Source organism: Mobula hypostoma, chromosome 18, assembly GCF_963921235.1.
Source record: "Mobula hypostoma chromosome 18, sMobHyp1.1, whole genome shotgun sequence".
Taxonomy (NCBI): domain Eukaryota; kingdom Metazoa; phylum Chordata; class Chondrichthyes; order Myliobatiformes; family Myliobatidae; genus Mobula; species Mobula hypostoma.
In genome coordinates, this window is record NC_086114.1 from 64,580,604 (window position 1) to 64,589,763 (window position 9,160).

Sequence of the window (9,160 nt, forward strand, 5' to 3'; positions counted from 1 at the left end):
AACGAGATCATTGGAAATAAAATAACAAACCATATCAGGAAGGACTTAATGCTCCTCACCTGACATCTGTCATAGATGCCACCAACTAAACTCATGGCGTTCACAAAAAAACAATATTAGAGTCAACGCTCCTGATCAATTGATTAGCACAGGCAAATACTGAAGAATAATAAGACCATCAACTGGATTCGAAATACAGGAGTAAAATTCTGTCCTTCAAGAGGGATCACTCTCCAAACTTCGAAATAAGCCAGTTAGTTCATATCAAATATACAACTGAGAACCCAAAACAAATCTAAAATCTGTACACTGACTTTGTTTTTACAGATTTGTAAGCAGAGCTTAGGTTTCAATCATTTTCCGACAGTCTATTTTTCCATTTACACTGTTGATTTTCTTCCTGACTAAGTTCAGGACGTTTCTTGAGCCTGTGTGTCAGCCAGGAAAGTGGCTGCTTGCTGGCTCACGGTTGTTGGGGAGGCGTTCTTGGAGTCTACGAAAGAGTAGCTGTGCCACCAGCTGTTTGAGCTGACTTGATGGAACCCATTATCCATCACCCTCAGGAAAGTGAGGTCATTCACTGAAGGAGCTGGTTTGCAGTCATCCTTTGTATGGACAGAGGCGGATTCTCCCATGCTTGCTGTGTTGCTTGTCAAACACCTTTGCTGTGAGGTCAAGGTGGGAGAGACAGGAGGCTGGCAGGACTGGCCACGGCTCTCCTCGACATGGATGCTGCTAAGGCAGGAGGTCACGAGACTGGGGTGCCCGTTTACTAGGACAATAGTTCAGGTGAGCGCTTATGTGCACTCCCTAGGCAGAGTCTCCTACTGGGACCCAGCCTAGTGCTGACCTCTGTGCAATGGGAGCATTTGGAGACCCATACCTTGTGTACCTGCATGATGACTCTTCCTAACAGGAGCAGGATCTCAGCCTTTGGGTTGAGTGACGGTATCTCGCTGGCTAGGGACTTGAGGTGAGGGTTGCAAGTCGCTGTTTCTGGAGTGGCGATTTTCTTCTTGTTGCCTGGACCTTCGTCACACTTAATAAGTGTGAGGAGAGCTAAACGAGTCTTTCCATCAACAGACTCAACAATGAAGCCTTTTGCTCTTCATCCAACCATCTGTGACACGCCTGCACGTCTTAAGTACGTAAGGTGAGGTGCCATTGGTTATGTTGAAGATACTGAAGAAAGATGATTTACCTAGTGACTGATTGTTCTGATCATCCAAGACAATACTCATTCTCATCCTCTCCTGACAGTGGCATTGACGAGGCAGATCTTTGAACATGACTGACTGGTGGAGCTTTCCCCATGGACTTCAGTACAGGAAAAGGTGGCTCCCCGCCCCGTCATGCTGTGAGGAGGCACAGTAATTGTGTTGGTCTTCACAGACTAGGGAGGTGGGCCAGCATGAAGAGCTGTGGTGTGTTTGTTGCCGTCACGTTCAGAGCACAGGATGACAGCATTACAGTCCCTCGCCCGGTGACTGGTTGAAGCACAGCAGCAGAAACATATGGAGTGCTCTTTAAGGAAGGCCCTTTGCTCCTCTAGAGGGTTCTCCCTGAAGCCTCCACACTTCCAGAGAGGGTGTGGTTTCCGATGCAGAGAGCACTGTTTGTTAGGATCTTCTGACGTTTCAGAATCATCCCTTTGGACAGCATTATCCACCTCAGTTCTGTGCACCATGACAGGGTCTCTAACAGGTTTCTCTAATCTAAGTGGTGTCGAGCTGGAGGTAGTCACGATAAAGCTAGGGTCATTCCTCATTCCAGCTTCATCCCAGATGAAACTAGAAAAGAAGCAGAAGGGTGGGAAGCTGGCTCCACTTTCCAGTTTGTTTCCACTGGTTCCCTCTAACAACTATTTCCCCTGTAGACTAAAAGGGAAGTTTCTCCAAGATGGGACTAATTCTTTGTGCGGTGTCGAGGTAAGATAAGCCGGGTAAGTAGCAAGTAGCCTCTAACTCCAATAGCAGGCCTCTTAGCTCTCGCAGACGGTGGCGCTCCCTGCTCGAAATCTTGGGGAAGGACTTGATTTTGTTGAAGAGAGGAGGTTCCATTGCCTCCACGGATCCGTAGTGCTCTTCCACTCTTTGCCAGACCAAACTGAGAGCAGCACTGGGTGTTTGATGTGAACTCACCTTAACCTGCTCAGCAGACTTGGGTCTGAGCCACTGCACCAGAAGGTTGAGGTCTTCAGTGGAACTGGAGAATGTGGACTTCCAAGCCGTGTAATTTTCTGTCTTATCATCAAATTTAGTGAGTCCAGCCATCAGCAGGTCACGACGAGCTAGGAATCTGGCAAGATCTGACACATTGTGATTAGGTTGGGGTTCATTTGGGGTGTGGTGCAGCTTACCAGGTGGCCGAGCAGCATCACCACTTGTGTTATTCCACGGTACGTAGGAGCCCTGGAGTGAACGACTTCATGGTTGCATGTCTCCTTTGTATCTATGGGCGAGTCAGTGACTGGTCATTGGATACTTTGAGATAGCTGCCCATTCAGGTGAGCATGCGAGGGAGGTGGTCTCTGTTCTGACTCATTCGGGTAAAAGGTGTCGAGTTGCAGGGCATTATCCTGAGAAAGAGGAGTTCCCTTTCAGTTTTTAGTGGCTGGCTGAAGCCTTTGTGTCTGCTGGTGGCTGGGTATAAGCTTAAACAGACAGGCCTTGGTCATACACCATAGTCCCCTCAGCCGAATGACATGATGAGATTAATCTAACATCGTCATTGTCAGCCAGCTGCTTGCTGCCCACCTCAAAGACTTCGACTTCGGCCAAAGTACGTTTATGTTACCATATGCTACCTTGAGATTCATTTTCTTGCAGACATTTACAGGAAAATTAAAGTAGTACAATAGAATTATGAACTTCATGTAAGCAAACACTGACAAACATCCAATGCGTAAAAGAAAAGAAACTGTGCATATAAACATAATACTGACAATATGAGCTGCCGAGTTCTTGAAAGTGAGTCTGTACATCATCGAATCCATTTGGTGTTGAGGTGAGTGAAGTTATCCACGCTGGTTCAAGAGCCTGGAGGGTCATAACTATGCCTGAACCTGATGGTGAGAGTCCTGATGAAGAGAGCATGACCTGGGTGGTGGGGGGCTTGGTGATGGGTGCTGCTGCCTTGTGGCAGTGCCCTCGTAGATGTGTTCAGTGATGGGGGGTTTTGCCTGTGCATTTACATGGAGTGCTGGCACAAGAATCCAGGGAGATGTGCTGGAAAAGCATATAAATATACAGGCAGGATTTCCCATTCTCGTGTCCACCCACCTCCTTCAGAAGGGTGTGCAACAAAATAGCCAGAGAGCTCCCATCGAATGTCACATCCGAAGACAAAGCTTGTAATGTGGAGTGACATCTCCCCATAGCTGCATGAAGGTGGAAAGACATTTACACAGGGAATAAATGTGATCCTGCACGGTTCCCTAATGTCAGTCACTGCACGTCATCTCATCTGAGCTACAATCCCTGATTACGTCACCTGGCAACTCACCACCCACCACACACACACATAATCGGTACTGGTTGTCCATTAAATCCAACGGTGACAGGAAACTTGTGCAGGGGTGATTTTAAAAGTGGAAAAGCTGTTGCAGTGGGACAGTTCCGCTCTCTCGACCTCAGAAGTCTGGGTCCAGTGGTACAAGTAGCTGTCACAACTGGAATTTTCCTTGGTTGCAGAGGATAATCATAACTGTTGTACTTCGAAATGCCCTTCGCTCTCCACAGAGCATTGAAGAGCCGTCATCCTAGTCATTGGATGTCGTCCCCTCAGTCCGCCAGAGCTGACTTTGCAAGCTAGGACAGGCACGTCCCTATCTCACCAGGGTATGAAGCCCGCCAGCTACCCTCACCTGGCTTAGCCAGACTATTGAAGTGGTGTACCACAGTCTGGCTGCTGTTGTGTTCTTATATTTATATGTGCTGTGGGTTAACAATAAAGAATCATATTCTGGAAGAATTAGAACTTTTATTCACAGCAACAAAACCAAACCACGTTTTTACCAAACCATGTTCCAGATCATTCTATCATTTCTGCACATGCTCAGAACTCTCTCCATTCATGTTCTTACACGTGCTATCACCACATCTTCCCTTCCTTAAAAAGAAAAACAATTAGCAACATTAACCAGAACAAATGCATAATTTAACATGTCTCTATCAGTCTCTCTGGGGGTTTACGGACACGAGTAGAGCTTCTGAGTGGTTCACACAGTTCTTGTGTTTCGTTGTTATTTCCATGTTTTGTCTGGTCTGCATCAGTTAACTGAAACTCTGAAGTTGGCTCTTTCTTGAGGTTTTTGCAATTTCTTCTTACCACTGCTCCTTCTTCTGTTTGGACCATGTATGATCTGGGTTGTACTTCTTCAAGTACCGTAGTTTTCTCAATTCCTTCCACTTCCATTTGTACTGAAATACGAATCTTCTTTTCTTCATCTAATTCATTCATTAACTACGTACTCTCTTTTTTATGCTGAGACTTCATCATTTCAATAAAACTTCTCAATTCCTTCACTTGTGCTTTCACTTCTTCAATTGGATCCTGATTCTTGTCACTCTTTGGCTTCAGATCAGTATTGTACTGTACCGGCAAGTTTGGCCTCTGTCCTCCTGCAGAGGTGAGATTGTGATGGAATGCATGGCCCATTGATGCACGTGCGTTACTTTCAGAGGGTAAATTTGCAACTCCTGGTTTTGGTGGCAATGCTTTGTCAGATGCTGGTAACAAAGGGATGGGAGTGGGAGGTTTCTTTATGACTTCTAGCCATTCCACTCTGTCAAGCTCTGTTTTTAGTTGACGATGTAATGCAAAAGGTACTTTTCTACATGGATGTATTACAGGTTGCACTGTGTTGTCAATTTTAATCATGTGCTCTCCTGGAAGACAAACAAGCCCTTTGAACAAGTCTTCATACTCTTTCATGAAGTCACTGTATTTTGACTCTGTGTCCCTGTCCAGGACTAATTCTCTTTTCACCAAATTCAGTCTTTCACAGTCAGATAAACCCAGTATTGATTGTACATTCCTTGGCACCACCACAAATGAAAGCGTGTGCACAATATTTTTGTGTGATACTTTTGCTACACATATTCCTTTAACTGGAATATCTGCACCTGAATACCCAGTCACTTTTATATTTGTCTTATGTAACTTTGGTTTTAGCTTCAATGCATTAAACTCAGATTCTGAAAGAACATTTACTTGTGCTCCTGTATCAAGTTTAAACAGAATATTGTTTTGGTTCACTTGCAATGGAATGGTCCAGTCATTCTTACTTTGTTTGTTTTCACAAAGCACATCTATATAAAACTCCTCAAGTTCATTTTCAAGCACTGCATTTACTTGTTTTATTTTCTTTCTGCTTCTGCAACAGCGTGAAAAATGATTACTCTTACCGCAGTCGTTGCACATTTTCCTATACGCTGGAAACTGTTTTGGCCGATGCTGCCACCCACAGCGATCACATAGCTTTTTTCTCTCAGATGACATCTTGCTCTCTGTTGGTTTTGTCGTCATTTTATTATTTTTTCTAACATGTTCGCACTTTTCCACAGCGTCTACGTGGCAGCTCTCAATGAAAAGTTCTTTAGCCTGCGACGTCACTGTTTCCGAAGCTTTGCAAAGCACCAAAACTTTTTCCAAGTCTAAATCTTGTTCTCTTAACAGTCTTTTCTCTCAGACCATTATCCCGAATGCTACAAACAATTCTGTCTTTGATGAGAGAGTCTGTCAATTCTGCAAACTCGCATGTTTTGCTCCGGTGCCTCAATTCAGTAACATATTGATCAATTGTTTCACCAGCTCTCTGTGCACGTGTAAAAAATTTATGCCTTTCGAACGTCACATTATGCTTCAGTATACAAAATGCTTCAAATTTGTCCATTATCAATTCCACCTTTAAATTACCTCAATTTTCAAAAATAAAATGATTTTATACCTCAATTGCGTGGTCACCTATTATGCGGAGTAGAAGTGCAGCTTTCGTTTTTACCGGTTTTTCATCAGCTCTGATCGTTGATAAATATATTTCAAAATGCTGCTTGAATTTTCTCCAATTCTCAGCTACGTTCCCAGTCAGCTGAAGTGTCAGTGGAGGTTGCAAACCTTCCATTTTTAAAACTGTTAGCAAACACCGAAACAGTTCAAACTCTTTTTTCTTCGATTATCTTCGCTTCTCCTGTGTTAGCGAATGTATTATTCTTCCAGACCGACTTCTGACGCCATGTTGTGTACTTTATACGTACCGTGGGTTACTAATAAAGAATCATATTCTGGAAGAATTACAGTAAAACTTTTATTTACAGCAACAAAACCAAACCACGTTTTTCCCAAGCCATGTTCCAGATCATTCTAACATTTCTGCGCATGCTCAGAACTCTCTCCAATCACGTTCTTACACGTGATATCACCACAGCTGCTGTCTCATGCAAACAGCTACTTGGAGCCACAGGTGAGAGCTGAGTGTCCGGTGGAGACCAAAGGTGAGTGAGCTGCCCTAAATTAGACATGACAGCCCCTTCACCAGAGGTTCTACCTCTCCCTGGACAGCACACCCCACACCTTAATGAAACACAGACATCCATGACAGTCACTCACTGACACTCACATTTAACTTCATTGACTATGAGAACCCACTTACTCAGGTGAGATGATGGGCCGTACTTGTCACACTTTCTCCATTAGTCTATGAGAACCCTGCGACCCTCAAGACAGGAAGTTGCAGCAGGGACGTCAGCCCTTCCACAGACAGAAGTCAGAGTCATACAACACAGACCTTTCGGCCCACTGATACTGTGCTGACCACCAAGGACCCATTTCAAAGATTCAAGTACATTATCAAAGAATGTACAAATCGTACAACCTTGAGATTTGTCTGCTTACAGGCAGCCACAAAGCAAGAAACTTCAAAAAAAAACAATTAAAAAAAATAAAGACCAACCCCCAATGCACAGAGAGAAAAAAAACACAAATCATGCAAACAACAGAAGCGAGCAACAGCATTCCAAACTAAATTGATTCCTTAGCTCCGAATCCCCAGAGTAGGCCCAAAGCCTCGGTATCAGTTCATATTCATGGGACAAATCGCTGCGAAACTTACAGGCACAAAGTACAGCACCCAGGGGCAATCTCACAGCCATGGAGAGAGAAGTGAACATCGCGAGTGAAATTGGCCCACTCTCGCCTCGGATCCCGACACCCTGCCTTTCCGGTCTATCTGGACCATTGTTTAAATTATCCAAACAGTGGACTGCACTTTGCATTAGGGCCTGTGCCACAACACAGTGAAATGCACCAGACCTAGACCACGTGGCCCAGCGTTTCACTCTGGGTCTAGTTTCCGCCACTCAGGCCGAAGCAGTTCTCGACCTCTCCAAATAGATGTGGTGCTTAGAGCAATCCAATCTTGCCTCCGGGTTAGTTGGATGGGCTACAAAACTCCTCTGCCTCAACTTCTCTCTCTAAATCGCTCACCCTATCTGCATGGCTCAAATCTCAAATTCGCTTTGCCTTCCTTGTTTGCAGCGAAAGTTGACTACAATTTACTTCAGAAAAGATGTTATTAGTAATCCTGGGGTAGGAGACCTGTCTCTGTGTGTGAGCGGATGGGAGGGAGGGGTCTGTCCTGGAGTTGGAGACCTGCTGGAGTGTGAGTGAGTGGGAGGGGTCTGTCTGTGGTTGGGGACCTGTTGGTGTATGTCTGTGAGTAGGAAGTTTGTCGGTGTCTGTGGGTGAATTGGTGGGAGGAGTCTGCCCTGGGGTTGGAGATTTGTCTGTGTGTGTCTGTGGATGGATGGGTGAGAGGGGTCTGTCCTGGCATTTGCAGTCTGATCGAGCACATCACTTCATTGAACATTTCCATGTACATGTGATAAATAAATGAATTGGAATCTAATTCCTCTGCTCTCAAAGCTGTGAGATCCCTTGGTCACCTGCCCTTGCCCAACTGACCTCTCTTGTACTCTCATAACTTTGGAGTGGGTAACACAGCAGCCCATCACCCCTGGGGCAGTGGCCATTGACAGCAGAGTACCAGTTCTCTATCCTGGGCCAGTCTTTCAAGTTGTCCCCTGGTGTAGCCCATCTTTCAAGATCCTTCCTCTCCCAGGGATGCGGTCTTGGGTGTTTCTATAGCTCCGGGTTTTTAATGGGATGAGGTTTCTGGCCCATGCCAACCCTCCTCCTTTTGCAGTCGGGCTTGGGACTGCCCTTGGCAGAGTTCACAACCTTGGTGTTCTGCTGTTCCACAACACTATTGAGCTTCCAGCAGACAGGTGTGATGATGTGCAGTGTTTGTCACAAGCTCAGCACTGGGACATCTCGAGACTGCAAGAGGGGGCAGAGGTGTAGGCTCCTCTGTGTGTGTTAACCCGCCCCTTCACCCCGGTGTCCTTACCTGGGCTCGAAAGCTACGTTCGCACATCACTGCACAGGAGTTTCTATGTCATGCCATCTACATGACTGGCACACCCTGGGTAAGTCCTTGGTTCCCTTGCAGTGGCTCACACCGCCACCGGGATCCAAGCACCATGCTGCAGAGAGGGGCTGTGCCCGCTTGTTCCAACTCCAGCAGTGGGTGCGCAGCTCTCTCCGTGATGTTCTGCTTCCCAACAGTTTCCCGTTATGTCCGCAGATTCTGATTTCTCCGCTGGAATGTCAAACCAGCATTAAAAAGCGATTATCTGCAAATCCCTTCTTAAACCGTCTTAACGGATGAAAATAGACCTTGCAGTGCATGCTTTAAAACCTAAAACCTCAAGCACCAATCCGACCCACAGCAGGGGAAGAAACAACACAGAAATCCCTCCAGCTCTGACCCGATCCCCACCTTCGGAGAGATGCAGAGCTGTGGTGCCTTCCACCAACTGGCTTGGGATAAGCTGTTCATCCCTGGGAAGGATCATCACACAAAAATAAACCTGGCATTTTTACAGACCACGGCCATAGGAACAGAAGTGAACCATTTGGCCCATTGAGTCTGCTCCACCATTGCATTATGGCAGATCTATTTTCTCTCTCGACCCTATTCCCCCACCTTCCCCCCATAACCTTTGACACCCTAATGGAGAACTTTTCAACCTGTTTTAAACATATCAAAGGACTTGGCCTCAACAGCCGCCTGTGGCAATGAATCCTCAGATTCACCACC